General features: G+C 39.3%; 1 protein-coding gene and 1 pseudogene across 1 annotated transcript in view; one reads left to right on the plus strand and one right to left on the minus strand.

Moving 5' to 3' along the window:
* SELENOT (selenoprotein T) overlaps positions 1-17,013 on the plus strand; it is a 33,871-nt gene that overhangs the window by 7,333 nt on the left and 9,525 nt on the right. The window lies entirely within an intron of this gene.
* LOC126947673 (histone deacetylase complex subunit SAP30-like) lies at positions 8,785-9,318 on the minus strand (annotated as a pseudogene).

The following is a 17,013-nucleotide window of genomic DNA, read 5'->3' on the forward strand; positions in this document are numbered from 1 at the left end:
CTAATTTTTTTTTTTTTTTTTCATATTTTTAGTAGAGACGGGGTTTCACCGTGTTCGCCAGGATGGTCTCGATCTCCTGACCTCGTGATCCGCCCACCTCGGCCTCCCAAAGTGCTGGGATTACAGGCATGAGCCACCGCGCCTGGCTCCATATTGTTTTTCATAATGGCTGTACCATTTTATATTCCCACCAACAATGTGTAAGGGTTTCAATCTCTCTGAATCACCAATGCTTGTAACTTTCTGTTCTCTTAATAGTGGCCATTCTAATGGCCCTAATTGCGAGGGCCCCAAAATATGTTTTAAATCTGCTTTTTGGTTTTGAGTTTCCTTGTAGTTCTTCCGCATCTCTTTTATCATCCTTTTCTTCTGCCTGTTGCAGAATGTTTTTGGATGTAGGTGCTTATTTTGAATCTTTGATTACTGTTTCTGCTTTTTTTTTTTTTTTAAAGTGACAGAGGTCTTGCTGTAAGTCCTGGGCTCAAGCAATCCTCTTGCCTCATCCTCCCCAGTAACTAGGACTACAGGTATATACCACTACACCTGGCTAATTTTTTGAACTTTTTGTAGACACTGGAGTCTCACTGTGTTGCTGAGGCTGGTTTCAAACTCAAGGCCTCATGATCCTCCCTCCACTACCTCCCAAACAGCTGGGATTACAGACCTAAACTACTGCTTTTTTGTTTTGTGACATTTTCTCCATAGTCCCTCAGGTTTTTTTTTTTTCTTTTTTCTCCTTTCTCAAGCAAGACAACAGAAACAGCTTTAGGTATTAACTAACTGTACCTTCATTAGAATGTTGCTGGTGCCAAAAAGGCATAGATTTTTGTCTGTTTTGCTTTAGATTGTATCTCTAAGGCCCAGAATAGTAGCTGTCATCAGTTAATATTAAAAAATGAGCACACCCTGTCGTAGTCCACTGTTGTTGGCCTTGTAATAACCTATCCTACACATTCCCTCCCCCACTTACTAAATCCCTAATGCATATAAATTGATAGTTGCCAATACAGTTTCTTTTTGGTAGGTTTTACCTGGTTTGCCTCTCCTTCAGCTTGGTAGCTGTTATAAAAATTTAGAATGTAAAAATTTGGAAGATACAGATACGTATAAAAGAAGATGAAAATCCTGTCATCCGGCCGGGCGCGGTGGCTCAAGCCTGTAATCCCAGCACTTTAGGAGGCGGAGACGGGTGGATCACGAGGTCAGGAAATCGAGACCATCGTGGCTAACACGGTGAAACCCTGTCTCTACTAAAAAAAAATACAAAAACTCGCCGGGCGTGGTGGCGGGCGCGGTGGCGGGCGCCTGTAGTCCCAGCTACTGAGGAGGCTGAGGCAGGAGAATGGCGTAAACCCGGGAGGCGGAGCTTGCAGTGAGCCGAGATCCGGCCACTGCACTCCAGCCTGGGCGACAGAGCGAGACTCCGTCTCAAAAAAAAAAAAAAGAAAATCCTGTCATCCAATAACTTCGTAGCATTTTATTATATAAAAGCAGTGCATTTAAAAAACTTCTCCGTCTAGGGGTGGTGGCCCATGCCTATAATCCCAGCACTTTGGGAGGTGGGTGGATCACCTCAAGTCAAGAGTTCAAGGCCAGCCTAGCCAACATGGTGAAACCACATCTCTACTAAAAATACAGTTAGCCGGGTGTGGTGGCACACGACTGTAGTCCCAGCCACTTGGGAGGCTGAGGCAGGAGAATCGTTTGAATCTGGAAGGCAGAGGTTGCAGTGAGCCAAGATCACACCACTGCACTCCAGTCTGGGTAACAGAGCAAGACTCTGTCTCAAAAAAAAAAAAAAAAAAAAAAAAAAAAAAACTCTTCTCCATTGAGACAAGTTTAAGCTATTTGTAGATATTATTAAAGTGTTTTCTGAAGAAGTTGTACCAGTTTATACTGTTCCTACAACTGACAGCATTTGGTGTTTGGTATGATTGGTGTATAAAACCTGTAGATATTTATTTTTTGTTTATGTTTTTTATTCTTGTTTTTGAGACGGAGTCTAGCTCTGTCACCCAGGCTGGAGTGCAGTGGCATGATCTCGGCTCACTGCAACCTCTGCCTCCCGGGTTCAAGTGATTCTCCTGCCTCAGCCTCCCAAGTAGCTGGGACTACAGGCATGTGCCACCACGCCTGGCTAATTTTTGTATTTTTAGTAGAGATGGGGTTTCACTGTGTTGGTCAGGCTGGTCTGAATCTCCTGACCTCATGATCTGCCCTCCTTGGCCTCCCAAAGGGCTGGGATTAGAAGCATGAACCACTGTGCCCAGCCTATTTATTTATTTTTTTAAGACAGAGTCTCACTCTGTTACCCAGGCTGGAGTGCAGTGGCATAATCCTGGCTCACTGCAACCTCTCCTTCCCAGGTTCAAGTGATTCTCGCGCCTCAATTTCCTGAGTAGCTGGGACTACAAGCGTATGCCACCATGCCCGCCTAATTTTTGTATTTTTAGTAAAGACGGGGTTTCACCATGCTGGCCAGGGTGGTCATGAACTCAGGTGATCTGCCAACCTCATCCTCCCAAAGTGCTGGAATTACAGGCATGAGCGACTGCCCAGACAGAGCTGTATATTTAGCATATACAACTTGATGTGTTCGGAGATAATTATACACCATGAAACCATCAAACCAGCATTTGGTGTTATAATAGTACTGATACTACTAATAAAAACATTTGTGGTAAGTGAAAAATAGAGGCCTATAGTTACTTTGTGTTTCTTTTATTATTAGTCTAAATTTATTATTAAATGTGTTCTGATACATGGCTTTTTCTGTGATTTGGCTGGTCATAACTATTGCCTCTTTAAAAATTGAGGCGTTTATTCTTTTCGTTTTAGTTAAAACATTTATATGCCAGGTGCAGTGGCTCATGCTTGTAATCCTAGCACTTTGGGAGGCTGAGGAGGGTGGATCCCTTGAGATCAGGTATTTGAGACCAGCCTGTCTAATATGACAAACCCTATCTCTACTAAAAATACAAAAATTAGGCTGGGGCGGTGGCTGACGCCTATAATCCCAGCACTTTGGGAGGCCAAGGCGGGTGGATCACTTGAGGTCAGGAATTTGAGACCAACCTGACCAACGTGGTGAAACCCCTTCTCTACTAAAAGTACAAAATTAACTGGGTGTGGTGGCACACACCTGTAATCCTAACTACTTGGGAGGCTGAGATATGAGAATCGCTTGAACCCAGGAGACGCCCAGTGCGTCAAGATCACACCACTGCACTCCAGCCTGGGTGATGGAATGAGACTCTATCTTTACAAAAAAAGAAAAAATTAGCTGAGCATGGTGGTGCATACCTGTAATCCCAGATACTCTGAAGGCTGAGGCACCAGAATCACTTGAACCCAAAATGTGGAGGCTGCAGTGAGCCACGATCATGCCACTGTACTCCAGCCTGGGAGACACAGAGAGACTGTCTCAAAAAAGAAAAAAGAAAAATTATATACTAACACTATTCATCTTGTGCAGTGTATTTTGAATATCTTTTTCCTATCTGCCTTTGAATTCAATTTATGGTACTTTTTGTGCTACGGATATTTTTTAATTGATATGCAGTCAGAGATACCAACAATTTTCTTTTTTTTTTTGAGACGGAGTCTCGCTCTGTCGCGCGGGCTGGAGTGCAGTGGCCGAATCTCAGCTCACTGCAAGCTCCGCCTCCCAGGTTTACGCCATTCTCCTGCCTCAGCCTCCCGAGTAGCTGGGACTACAGGTGCCCGACACATCGCCCGGCTAGTTTTTTGTATTTTTTATTAGAGACGGGGTTTCACGGTGTTAGCCAGGATGGTCTCGATCTCCTGACCTCGTGATCCGCCCGTCTCGGCCTCCCAAAGTGCTGGGATTACAGGCTTGAGCCACCGCGCCCGGCCAACAATTTTCTTTTAGGATACTTTTTCTCCTTGAAAGGCTTTCCTTACCCTAAGATCAGAAAAATGTTGCCTGTAATTCTTTTTGGCATATTGTTTCATTTTTAAACATGAAATACTGTTCTGTATTTCTGTACTTTAATATACCCTGAATTAATTTTTTAAAAAAATTTAGATACAGGGGCTACATGTGCAGGTTTGTTACATGGGTATATTGTGTGATGCCAAGGTTTGAGCTTCTATTAAACCCAAATAGTGAACATAGTGTCCAGTAAATAATTTTTCAACCCTTACCCTCTTCCTTCCCTCCCCTTTTTTGGAGGCTTCAATGTCTGTTTTGTTTCTATCTTTATGTTTGTGTGTACTCAATGTTTAGCTCTGATTTATAAGTGAGAATATGATATTTGGTTCTGTTTCTGCATTAATTCACTTAGAATAATGGCCTACAGCTATGTTTGTATTGCTGCAAAGGACATGATTTCTTTTTCTTTTTCTTTTTCTTTTTAATGTTTGCTTAGTATTCCGTGGTATATATGTACCACATATTCTTTATCCAATCCACCATTGATGGGCAACTAAGTTTATTCTATGTCTTTGCTATTGTGATTAGTGCTGCAGTAAACATACTAATACAGATGTCTTTTTAGTAGAATAATTTATTTTCCTTTGGGTATATGCTCAGTAATGGGATTGCTGAGTCAAATGGTAATTCTGATTTAGTTCTTTGAGAAGTTTCTGCTTTTCGCGTGGGCTGAAGTAATTTGCAGTCCCACCAAGGGGAGAAATAGAGAACCCAAAAATAAAGCCACACGCTTACAACTAACTGATCTTCAACAAAGTCAACAAAAATAAAACGATAGGGAAAGGACATGGTGTATTAGGTGTTACCTTTTTTTCTTCATCCTCACCTACATTTGTTATTTTTTGACTTTCAAACAGGAGTCATTCTGATTGTTGTGAGATGGTATCTCATTGTGTTTTTAATTAGCAGTTCTCTGATGATTAGTGATGAGAATTTTTTTCATGTTTGTTGGCTGCTCATATGTCTTCTTTTGAGAAGTGTGTGTTCCTGTCCTTTGCTTGTTATTTGTTTTTTTCCTGTTGATTTAACTTCCTTGTAGATTCTGCATATTAGTCCTTCGTCGGATCCATAGTTTGCAAATATTTTATCCCATTCTGTACGTTGTCTGTTTACTCTGTTGATAGTTTCTTTTGCTGTGCAGAAGCTCTTCAGTTTAATTAGGTCCCACTTGTCGATTTTTGTTTTTGTTACAGTTGCTTTTGAGGATTTAGTCATAAATTCTTTGCCTAGGCCAATGTCCAGAAGAGTATTTCCTAGGTTTTCTTCTAAGATTTTTATAGTTTGAGGTCTTACATTTAAGTCTTTAATCCATCTTGAGTTGATTTTGGTATATGGTGAGAGGTAGGGGTCCAGTTTCATTCTTTGCATATGATTAGCCAGTTTCCCCAGCATCATTTATTGATTAGGAGGTCCTTTCCCCATTGTTGGTTGTAGGTGTGTGGCTTTATTTCTGGGTTCTCTGTTCTGTTCCATTGTTCTATGTGTCTATTTTTATACCAGTACCATGTTTTGGTTACTGTAGCATTGTAGTATAGGATTGCTTTGGCAGTTTGGGCTCTTTCTTAGTTCTATATGAATTTTATAATAGTTTTTTCTAATTCCATGAAAAATGAGGTTGGTAAGTTGATAAGAATTGTGCTGAGTCTTTAAGATTCCTTTGGGCAGTCTGGACATTTTAATGATGTTGACACTTAGAATCCATGAGCATGGAATGTTTTTCCATTTGTGTCATCTATGATTTCTTTCAGCAGTGTTTTGTAGTTCTCCTTGTGGAGTCTTCCATCTCCTTGATTAGATGTATTCCTAGGTATTTTATGTCTTTTGTGGTTATAAATGGGATTGCATTTTTTATTTGTTTTTTCCGCTTGAACGTTATTGTTGTATAGAAATGCTACTAATTTTTTTTTTTTTTTTTTTTTTTGAGACAGGGTCATGTTCTGTTGCCCAGGCTGGAGTTGCTAGGTTTCATAATGTGAAACTATAACGAAATTAGTTAAGTGGTGCAATCACAGCTTACTGCAGCCTTAACACCTGGGCTCGGTTGATCCTTTGGCCTCACCCGTGGAGTATAAGGACTACAAAGTCCATGCCATCACAACTGGTGCTACTGACTTTCATATGCTGAAACTTGACTGAAGTAATTTATCTGATTTATGAGCCTTTTGACAGAATCTGTAGGGTTTTCTAGGTATAGAATTATACATCAACAGTAGACTGGTCACTGTGTCTTACGCCTGTAATCTCCACACTTTGGGAGACCAAAGTGGGAGGATCACTTGAACTCAGGAGTTTGAGACCAGCTGGGCAACATGGTGAAACCTTGTCTGTACTAAAAATAAAAATACAAAAATTAGCTGGGCATGGTGATGCATGCCTGTAATCCCAGCTACTCGGGAGGTTGAGGCAAGAGAATCGCTTGAACCCAAGAGACAGAGGCTGCGGTCAGCCAGGATCATGCCACTGCATTCCAGCCTGGGTAACAGAGTAAGATTGTCTCAAAAAAAAAAAAAAAAAAAAGAAATAATCAACAAAGACAGATAATTTGATTTCCTCTTTTCCCATTTAGATGACTTTTATTTCTTTCTCTCGCCTGATTGTTCTGCCTAGGACTTTCAGTATTATGTTGAATAGGAGTGGTGAGACAGTAGACATCCTTGTTTTGTTCCAGTTCTTAGGAGGAATGCTTTCAACTTTTGCCCATTCAGTATGATGTTGGTTATGGGTTTGTCATAGATGGCTCTTACTATTTTGAGGTATGTTACTTTAAGTTGTTGAGGGTAAAACTTAAGTTTTGAATACACTGCGCCATCAGTAACTTTTCGGCCTGGCCTCCATGCCTCTACGGATGGGACTATAAATTTCCAGAATTCTCTGTGCTACTGCTAGTCCTTTTCCTGCTGCCCTGATACCCTGACACACCCTTGCTACTTATTCTGTTGATGTTTTCTTTTTCTTTTTTTTGAGACTGGGTCTCACTCTGTCACCCAGGCTGGAGTGCAGTGGTGCAGTCATTGCTCACTGTGGCCTCAACTGCCCAGGCTCAAGTCATTCTCCCACCTCAGCCTCCCAAGTAGCTGGAACTACAGGCAGGCACTACATGCCTGGCCAATTTTTGTAATTTTTTGTAAGAGAGGAGGTTTCTCCATGTTGGCAAAACTGGTCTTGAACTCCTGGGCTCAAGCAGTCCTGCCTCAGCCTTCCAAAGTGCCAAGAGTACAGGCAGGAGTCACCTTGCCCAGCCTTGGTGTTTTCTTTCTTTTTAACACATCCTCTGTCAGGATATAGAAAGTTGGGAATGGGAGCATGGAGAGTACCTTACTTCACTGAAGCTGACCAGCTATTCGGTTCTTCCTTTGGGATGAGCCTTAGATCTGTGAGCTTTCAGATAGGAATTTTCCTGAAGCAGAGTTTAGGTAATTTTTCTTAATCTTGACCTTTCTGTCTACCTTGTAATTAATATAATTTTCACCTAGATTTTGTCATTAGGTTGTTAGTGTCAGTGTTTGGTATGATTTATTTTTGTGAATTTTTGTGATTTCAGAATTTGAGTAAGAATTTGATAGAGGCTATGTACTGAAATTACATTACATTAGAGAATTTCAGTAGTTTAATGTTTTAAAAGGCAATTTTGGCTGGTAGAAAAAAATGAGGAACAGAGTGAATGATATCAAAGGTTCCTAGTAGTTATATGAATGAAAGTGAAACCCAACTGTTTTACTTATGATCGGTCTCTATTGTCATATTACAGTGCTTACTTTTGAAGGTAGCTTAACTAATTTTGTTATAGTTTGGTATTATGAAACCTAGCATTTGTACCTCAAGCAAGACAGTCTTTTCGTTAGGTATAAAGGTACCCTTTTCATTGACAAGGTGTTCATTTGATAAGTAGTTATGTCATTAAGCAGAACTATTTAAGGTTGATTGATTTGGTTATCTCAGCACTACAAATTCAGGATGTCACTGTGTTTGGTTTTTCTTCAAATTTGCATCTTAGTAACTAAAAACAGTCTTAATATTTCAATTAGGTGGGGTTCATGTTTCATTATTTTCAATTTTGCTGGTAGAGAGAAGAAAAGGATAGAATATACACAATTGATGACCTAAGAGAAGTGTGATAGAAAGATACACCAGTGAAATTATTGTTCTTTCTCTCCTTGCTCTTTAATTTGTGTTTGTAATTTGTGCATTGCTTTCTGGGCTTGCTTCTGCATTACCTTATAATTGTTCCCCAGGGTTTGCTGTGTATTTGTCTCTCTGAAATTAGATTGTGAACTCCTTCAGGAAAGGAGACTAAAAAATGTTTTACTAACATTTAAAGTATCCAAATGCTGTTAACATTTTTCTAATAATGGTGATAACCTACCTACATACATGTATCACTTTTACATGCCTTATCTCTTGAGTACTCTGAGAATTACCTGTGTGTTGCAGGTGTCATTCGATTTATTGTACAGGTGTGGATACTGTGACAAAAGCAGGTTAATGGACTTGACTATTGTCTTGTTTGTCAGTGAGAGAGCTGATTTCCTGACTGTATTTAACGGTCTTGCCACAGTACTGTTGCATCATGAGTCGTGTGTGTGTGTGTGTGTGTGTGTGTGTGTATTTGTTTTTGTTTTCTTTTTTTAATAGTAGTAACCTTTATTTAAAATAGTTTTTAATTTAGGAAAGTGCATTTTACGTCAGTTTCCAACTAATTATTAGAGTCAGAAACAAAATTAAATCAGAGAAAATTCCTTTGTAGAAAAAATACACAAAGAACATTTCTACATGTGAAAAAGCAGTAAACAGTGTTAACATCCAAGTTTTTAGTCTCAATTCCACATCTTCTAATGAACACCACTGTCAACCTTGAGATCTGATTTGTTCTTGTCATTCTTCACTGATTAGATGAAATATGTTAAGATGTCTTTTTCACTCACTGGAATAGACCTAAAGTGGCAACCAACTATCTCAACAAGTTGTGCTTTATTAAGTCCTGGTTGGTTGCTGGCTTTAAGTGTCTTTTGTATCTCCTAAGTGTATTTACTTGTAATTGGTATAAATCAACCTCTGGGGTATCAATATCTTGAACAGGTGAATCACCTCCATCGTCATCACTCCCTTTTCTCTTTCTTCTGTTTCGAATACTCTGAATTAAGTTTTTATGATAATCACATATGTAAAGATGCCTGCGCTCACATCCAGCTCGATCTTCACCTTCTGGGATATGCTCCTCTGGATCCTCTTGCTGAAGCTGGCGTTGCCTGCCGCCCGGCCGCACTGCTCACCATCCTCCGCAGGCAGCACAGTTGTCCGGAGCCTGGCCTGGCCGCCCCCGGGGGCCCAGCCGCTGAGACCATAAGAATAAGAATCGAGACCATAATTTCGATTCTTATTCTGGATCTGCCACCTACTAGTTATATGACTAAAACAAGTTAACCTCTCTGAGTCTGTTTGCTCATTTATAAAGTGGGCATGATAGAACTTCAAAGGATTGTCTTGAGGGTTTAGTAAGAATTTAGCTAGCTAGCTAGTTTGTTCAAGGACATAGTATCTGATAAATCTTAATGTTTTTTCCCCTGTTGGCTGAATTAGAACAGAAATAAGAGTTAAAACTGCTGGTAAGCCTATTTTGTCCATCTTCTTATTTTGCCCATAGTTAAAAAGCCACTTTTGTTATATTCTGCACTAATCTCCAAAGTTCATTTTGTTTTAGCTTTTATTATTTTAATTAGCCCAGTTTATTTTTAGTTATGTTCATCTCTTGTGCTTATCCTTTAGACACATTGTCTAAAACCAAAAAGCCATGTTTCTGAAGCAGAGTTTTTAAAAGATACTTTATATTTCTCATTAAGATTGTTTGTGACTCTAGACAGAATCCCTCCCCACACACAAACTCCAGCTTATCTATTTTTCAAGCTTTAAGTTAGAGTTCTTGGCATTATTCACATTTTTACTGTACCTTCTTGAAGATGAAAGAGTCCAAAAGATTTAAAGGTTTTTGAGCAGAATTATACATAAAAAACTGTCGTAGTTTGGTGTTGCTATAATAGAATATCACAGACAAGGTAATTTATAAAGAAAAATTTCTTTGTCATAGTTCTGGAGGTTGGGAAGTTCACTGTCAAGGTACTGGCATTTGTTGAAGGCCTTCTTGCTGAGTCAGCTCATGGTGGAAGGTCAAAGAGAGGGCAAGCGAAAGCAGGTGATTGAACTTGCAGCCTCACCTTCCATTAGACCCTGCCTCCCAACAGTGTTGCATTAGGATTGTTTTCATCCTATGCTTTTTGTAGGGCATATTCAAACCACAGCACAAACACACTTGTTTAAAATTTTAAATCACTGTTAAAGCATGTTTCCTTGTTATATGTGGAAAGCATTGCCTAGTATAACTTAATAGTCTGAAGGTAGTTTTCTGAAAAAAAAGTGGACATAGTGCAAACATCTTAATACATTTTTTGATTTGTTTTGTGGAGTGTTATGTCATATAAATTGCAGTTGCACAAAAGTGAATAAAGGAAGGTAATTGTAAAATTTGATGCATCTAAGGTTAAATACTTTAGGGACATTCTCTTCACTAAACTATGCAGAAGATGGGAACCTTTTTTTTTTTTTTTTTTTTTTAAGAGAAAAAGACCCAGAGATGATTGAGAGGTTCAGGTTAAATTAACGTGACGGTGCATTCATCTCATTAGGTTCCCTAAGATTCTCAACACATGGTGTGTTGGCCACTTGATTGATTCACAGGTTTTTTGGAGAGAGGATCTTTGCAAGATGGCTCTTCTGCTCTTGAAGACTGGCAGTAGTTACAGGTACAGATAGATATGTTACTGGTTTTGTACAAGATGCAAAAGAGGAATGGTGATCAAGCCACCCTGGCCACAGGAGAAAGCACATGCAGTTATTCATCAAGAGACAGTACACTTCATGTTTATTTTTTAAAAAATCCAAGGCTTTGGGATCAAGAGAAGGTAAGGTGCTATTGAACAGTTTTGAGTAGTGGCACCACAGAAAAAGATAAATTGGGCTTATAGACGCTGTTATAATAAACGTTATAAATTGAGGATGCTAACAAGTACAAAGGAAACAGATATATAAAACTTTATTCGAGTTAGCTGGGTATTCTGTTGGAGATTCTTAGGAGCTGTGAATGGAGGCAGGTGGGGGATGACTAGTGAGAGGAAGCTCAAGTAAGGCACGTCCTTCCTGCTGGTAATTCTTAGAAGCTACAGATTAGCTTGTCAGATTTTAAATGTTAGTCAAAATAAGTATACCTGAAGTTTATTGCTTGGAAAAGCAAGTCAGATGTGACTAGAAATGGAGGGTTTTTTGGGGGGTTTGTTTTGTTTTGTTTTGTTTTTAATGGAGGATTTTAGAAGGGAGTAGTGTAGAATTTAGAGCTAGAAAGGATCTTACACATGAAAATACGAAAAGTAGACTTTGTAGGTTTATCTAAGATTTTTGTTTAGTGACAGAGCTAGAACTAGGATCCAGGGTTTCTCTTTCATGGTTAGTTCAGCTAGGAAGAATATTTAAAGAAGCCAGGGTAATTCAGATGAACCTTGATAGGTTTAGGAAAGAGGTAAGAGAACAAAAATCCAGTAGGTAAGAAGATGGAAGAATTTTAAAATCATTTTTATAAGAAATAGATATTATTAATTTAGAATTTATGAGTTGTTTCACAGAGGGCTTGAAGTGGGAAAACAATTGAAATTATATAGACCATATAAATACTTCTATAAAACATCTGTTAAAATTGATTCTGTAATTCATTGTTATTTGAATAAAGTGGGCCTGTGTCAATATTAATCAAGTGCTATTTGAATGTCTACTTTCAAGTAGCTGGGACTACAGGTACATACCACTATGCCCAGCTAATTTTTGTATTTCTTGTAGAGACAGGGTTTCACCATGTTACTCAGGCTGGTTTCAAACTCCTGAGCTCAAGCAATACACCTGCCTTGGCCTCCCAAAGTGCTGGGATTACAGGCGTGAGCTACTGCACCCAGCCAAAGTGAGAAATGGTTTTACGCAGGTGAATACTATGATGGAATCTACACTCAGGCAGCTGAATTGATTGGAGGAAGGATAGGTGGAAAGCAGCATACCAATTATTATAATAGTTGAAAGGCAGCTATGGGTATGTGGTGATAAGCCCAGTTGCAATAGAAAAAGCAAATAATGGAGCTGAGTTGGAGGACTGCTTTGAGAGAAGCAGGCTGGATATGTGAGGAATATTACATTCAGAGTACGTTTGTTTCTCTCAGTCTGTGTTCCTTTTTTCCCTCTCATCTCTCTCCAACCTGTGTTTCTTATAACTAGTCTTAAATCTTTTCTCTTATTTAGTAATTATGGAAATGTAAAAAAAAAAAAAGTTTGTTTTAACAAATTCAGGAAAGGCATGGTGACTCATGCCTGTAATCCTAGCACTTTGGGAGGCCGAAGCGGGAGGATCACTTGAGGCCAGGAGTTTGAAATCACCCTGGGCAACATAGTGAGATCTCATCTCGACAAAAAATTAAAAAATAGCTGGGCATAGTGGCACATGCCAATAGTACCAGTTATTGAGGAGACTGAGGTGGAAGGATTGCTTATTTCCTGTTTATCTTGTACTTTTACCTGTTGATTGTAGATTGGTTTCAGGTGACATTTGAATGAACCCAATAAAGAAGCCAGGACTTTCCACATCTTAGAAGCCACGTGTTAGGCTCATTTTGTGTGTATTTCTACAGTGGTAGACAGTGTAATGCTCTAAGAGTGTGGCAGCTGTAAGAGAAATCACCTGGTCTCATGTAATGTAGTTCCTTAACCTGATAAGCTACTACTTACTTGTGTAGTGTTGTTTTTATAACTTAAAAAAAAAATAAATAACTGAGCACGCTTTTTATCTGCATTCAGAGTGTTTGCAGCTGTTTGTTTGTTTGTTTGTTTTTGACAGTCTTACTGTCTCCCAGGCTGGAGTGCAGTGGTACAGTATCGGCTCACTGCAACCTCCGCCTCCTGGGTTGAAGTGATTCTCATGCCTCAGCCTCCCAAGTAACTGGGACTACAGGCACGTGCCACCATGCCCTACTAATTTTTGTATTTTTAGTAGAGACAGGATTTTACCATGTTGGCCAGGCTGGTCTCAAACTCCTGATCTCAGGTGATCCACTTGCCTCAGCCTCCCAAAGTGCTAGGATTACAGCACTGCACTGGCTGATAGTCACTTTTTAAAATCCCAATTCTTCATTTCTAGAGAAGAAACTCTGTTTGGATCTTGTTGTTACAGGTTTGTATTTCTGGAACATCAGCTATGGCAAGGAATGGGGCCTCGTTGTGTAAATGGGACTCAATGCTATGCGTGGATAACTATTGTGAATCAAATGGGAGGGTGAATTGGAGATATTGTGAAAATAGAAAACCACAAACAAATATTTATTTTGTAACAGTAAATATCTGCGATCTTGTTCATGTTGTCTTTTAATGAGGATGCGAGAGACTGGGGTTTATGATTGGCCCAGGTTTGATATAAGTAGGCATTTGACTCCAATTAGCAGCAAATGTAATAGAGAAGGTAAAAGTGGGATGGTTGGCACTATGAATTAGGACACTGAACACATATTGCTCTGTCATCCAGTCTGGAGTGCAGTAGTGTGATCTCAGCTCACTGTAGCCTTCACCTCTTAGACTCAAACGATCCTCCCACCTCAGCCTCCCTAGTAGCTGGTACTTCAGGTATGTGGTACCATACCTGGCTAATTTTTCTTTTCCTTTTTTTTTTTTTTTTTTTTTTTTTTTGTAGAGACGGAGTCTCACTGTATTGCCTAGGCTGGTCTTGAACTCCTAGGATCAAGTGATCCTCCTGCCTCAGCCTCCCAAAGTGCTGGGATTACAAATGTGAGCTACCATGCCCAGCCTATGATAGACTTTAAAAAGCACAAAATCAATTTAAAATAGCATGGACAAGAGATTTTGCTGTATTTTCAAAATTTCCTTTCTGTTATGCATAGATCATCTAATATATAAGCAAGATCTTCTTTTAGAAAAGTAGTTTCCAAAATATTTTATTTATTTATTTATTTATTTATTTTTTTTTTTTTTTTGAGACGGAGTCTCGCTCTGTCGCCCAGGCTGGAGTGCAGTGGCCGGATCTCAGCTCACTGCAAGCTCCGCCTCCCGGGTTCACTCCATTCTCCTGCCTCAGCCTCCCGAGTAGCTGGGACTACAGGCGCCCGCCACCTCGCCCGGCTAGTTTTTTGTAGTTTTAGTAGAGACGGGGTTTCACTGTGTTCACCAGGATGGTCTCGATCTCCTGACCTCGTGATCCACCCGTCTCGGCCTCCCAAAGTGCTGGGATTACAGGCTTGAGCCACCGCGCCCGGCCATCCAAAATATTTTAAATCAAGCAATTGCAACAGTTGATACCATATAGTAAGATATCTCTGTATTACTAGAAAGGGATTTGCAAAGTGATAGACTTAAGATTTCATTTTGGCCGGATGTGGTGGCCCACGCCTATAATCCCAGCACTTTGGGAGGCCGAGGCGGTTGGATCATGAGGTCAGGAATTCAAGACCAGCCTGGCCAACATGGTGAAACCCCATCTCTACTAAAAATACAAAAAAAATTTAGCTGGGCATGGTGGCAGGTGCCTGTAATCCCAACTATTCAGGAGACTGAGGCAGTTGAATTGCTTGAACGCGGGAGGCAGAGTTTGCAGTGAGCCGAGATCGTGCCACTGCACGCTAGCCTGGACAACAGAGCAAGACTCCATCTCAAAAAAAAAAAAAAAGATTCTTTTCAGGAGTTAGGTTTGATTACTAAGGACATTTAGTCCAGGGGCAGAAGGATAGGCAGCTGATGCAACATTTTTATGTTCATATATTTCTTTGGAGGTGTACTGGGAGAGGCAGTTTTAACTCATTGACCTAGAAAGAGTGGAATCATTTGAAAGAACTGGGTGAGGTGGTAGAGGTGATGGTTACTAGCTCTTTACCATATATACCTTTAACATTTGTCCACCTTGGTATGTTACATTTTGGAAAACATCTGTTAGTAGTAGTGATTGCTGCTTCACAACAGAAAAATTATTTTAGAGAAAGCAATTATATAGGAAAAAAAGTTCCTTGGTTTTTCTTCACAAGTCTGGAAGCCAATATAAGGAGGAATATGCATAAGTAAACTTGTCTAAAAATATGTTGTGGCCGTCTTATAAACTGCTTTATTTTTCAGAAGAAAGAAAAGTTCCGTTTTAAAGTCCTTTTTGGAATCTGAGATTATTAGCTAAATTCTATTTGGAGTTTCACACAAAGGTCTAAGACTTAACTGAAGATTTAGGGCCTGATGAACCAAGTAGATTTATGCTTCTAAACACGTTAGCCAGAAAAGTGGGTAACTAGGGGGAATCTGACTGTTAGTTCAGCCTGCGCATATGCACATCTCTAGTTGAGTCTCTTAGGGTTTCCCTTAAGGTACTTCTTAGGGCTCATAAGCTTGGTCCTCTCAGAAGAATCTCTGTATCTTCATCATGGAAAAACCCAGGAGGCCAATTTTATGGGTACCCGATGGTGGCATTGTGGACAAAGGGAACTTACTTCCTGGACATATGAAGGATAGCTCTTGAATCATCAAATTGTTAAATTTGGGGTCTCGTGGAAAGGGCCTAGAAACCCAAATCACAAAGACTATGTTCTGGTCCCAGCCCTGGCACTAAGTGAGGACAGGACCGTATCTGTGTTACTCACCACTAAATACTCACTGCCTACTACAGTGCTTACCATGTAATAAGCATTCAGTAAATATTTGAGTGAGTGAAATAATACATTGGATGCATAACTTTGGAAAAGTCACTTTATCTCTCTGGGTTTCATTTTCCCCCCTTCATCTATAAAATACAAGTTTTGACTAACCAAGTCTCTAGTTCTCAAATTACTGCATTAAAGGTTAGAAAGATACAGTTATTTTAGATAATCAATTCCATTGTAAACACCAGTGCAAACTTGGGCATTGATATCTGGTGGCATTTCTTGATTTTAAGGTAGTTAGGCTTATAGGTTATCTAGATTGTTTTTGTAAAAAGCAATATTAAACTTTTTTTATGTTTGCTTTTGCTTTTTTGGTATAAAGAAAGGATTTATAAAAATTTTTTGCAGAGAAAGCAATTGTGGCAGAATATTAATATGTGATGAATCTAGATGAAGTGTTTATGTAAGATCTTTATACTATTCTTGCACCTTTCCTGTAAATTTGAAATTATATTAAATTAGTAATTTGAACTCAGAAAAGCCCAGCATGTAGTGAGACAGAATAAAAAGTACAACAATGGTAATAATAAAACATTAGGTGGATGTTAAGGATAGTATTTGGAGATTTATAAGTTCACTTAAGTATAGAGATTTGCGTCTCTTTGCAAAATATTTAGACTTGTAAGGGACATTCATTCTAAATGTAAAGGAAATATTCACTATAAAGACTGGTGAATTTCTCACATACCGCTCCCCCACGCCCCCCCCAAAAAACCAGGTTTTCTTAAATTGAGATCTACTAATATTTTTTACCATTTTACCCTGTCAGATAGAAACTCCATGCTGTTCCTTTGGGTTGGTAGTAGTGGTTATCGTTTTTTTTCCTTGATTGACAAAGCTGGCACCTCAGGTTTTACTGTAACTTAATTACTGACCCTACTTCCTCTGTACCAAGTGGTACCTTATATTTATCTGTTCCTTAACTTAGAATTTAGTGAACTTTAGTGTTTAACAATATTACCTGAATTTGTAAGCTCTTCTGTTGATATAATGGTACCATCTTCTTTTTTCTCTCATATGCACTCTGGTGGCATATTTCCTTTTTTTTTTTTTTTCTTTTGCTGGTGCAACATATATCTGAAAATGAGTTGCTTAAGAGACTTTAGAGACTTTCTTCTCTAGAGTAATGATAAGGATTTTCTGTCCATATTACTGAAAATTATGTTCCCAATCTTCATTTTCCTTTGCAAAGTAGAATCCAATTTTAGAGTTAGAAGGGATCTAGGTCTAAGTTCCTTTTGTTGTGCTTGGGCAAACAAGTTTGCCTGGTTAGGGGCAGAATGGGAATAA

This window comes from Macaca thibetana, chromosome 2 (genome assembly GCF_024542745.1).
Source record: "Macaca thibetana thibetana isolate TM-01 chromosome 2, ASM2454274v1, whole genome shotgun sequence".
In the NCBI taxonomy this organism is placed as follows: Eukaryota; Metazoa; Chordata; class Mammalia; order Primates; family Cercopithecidae; genus Macaca; species Macaca thibetana.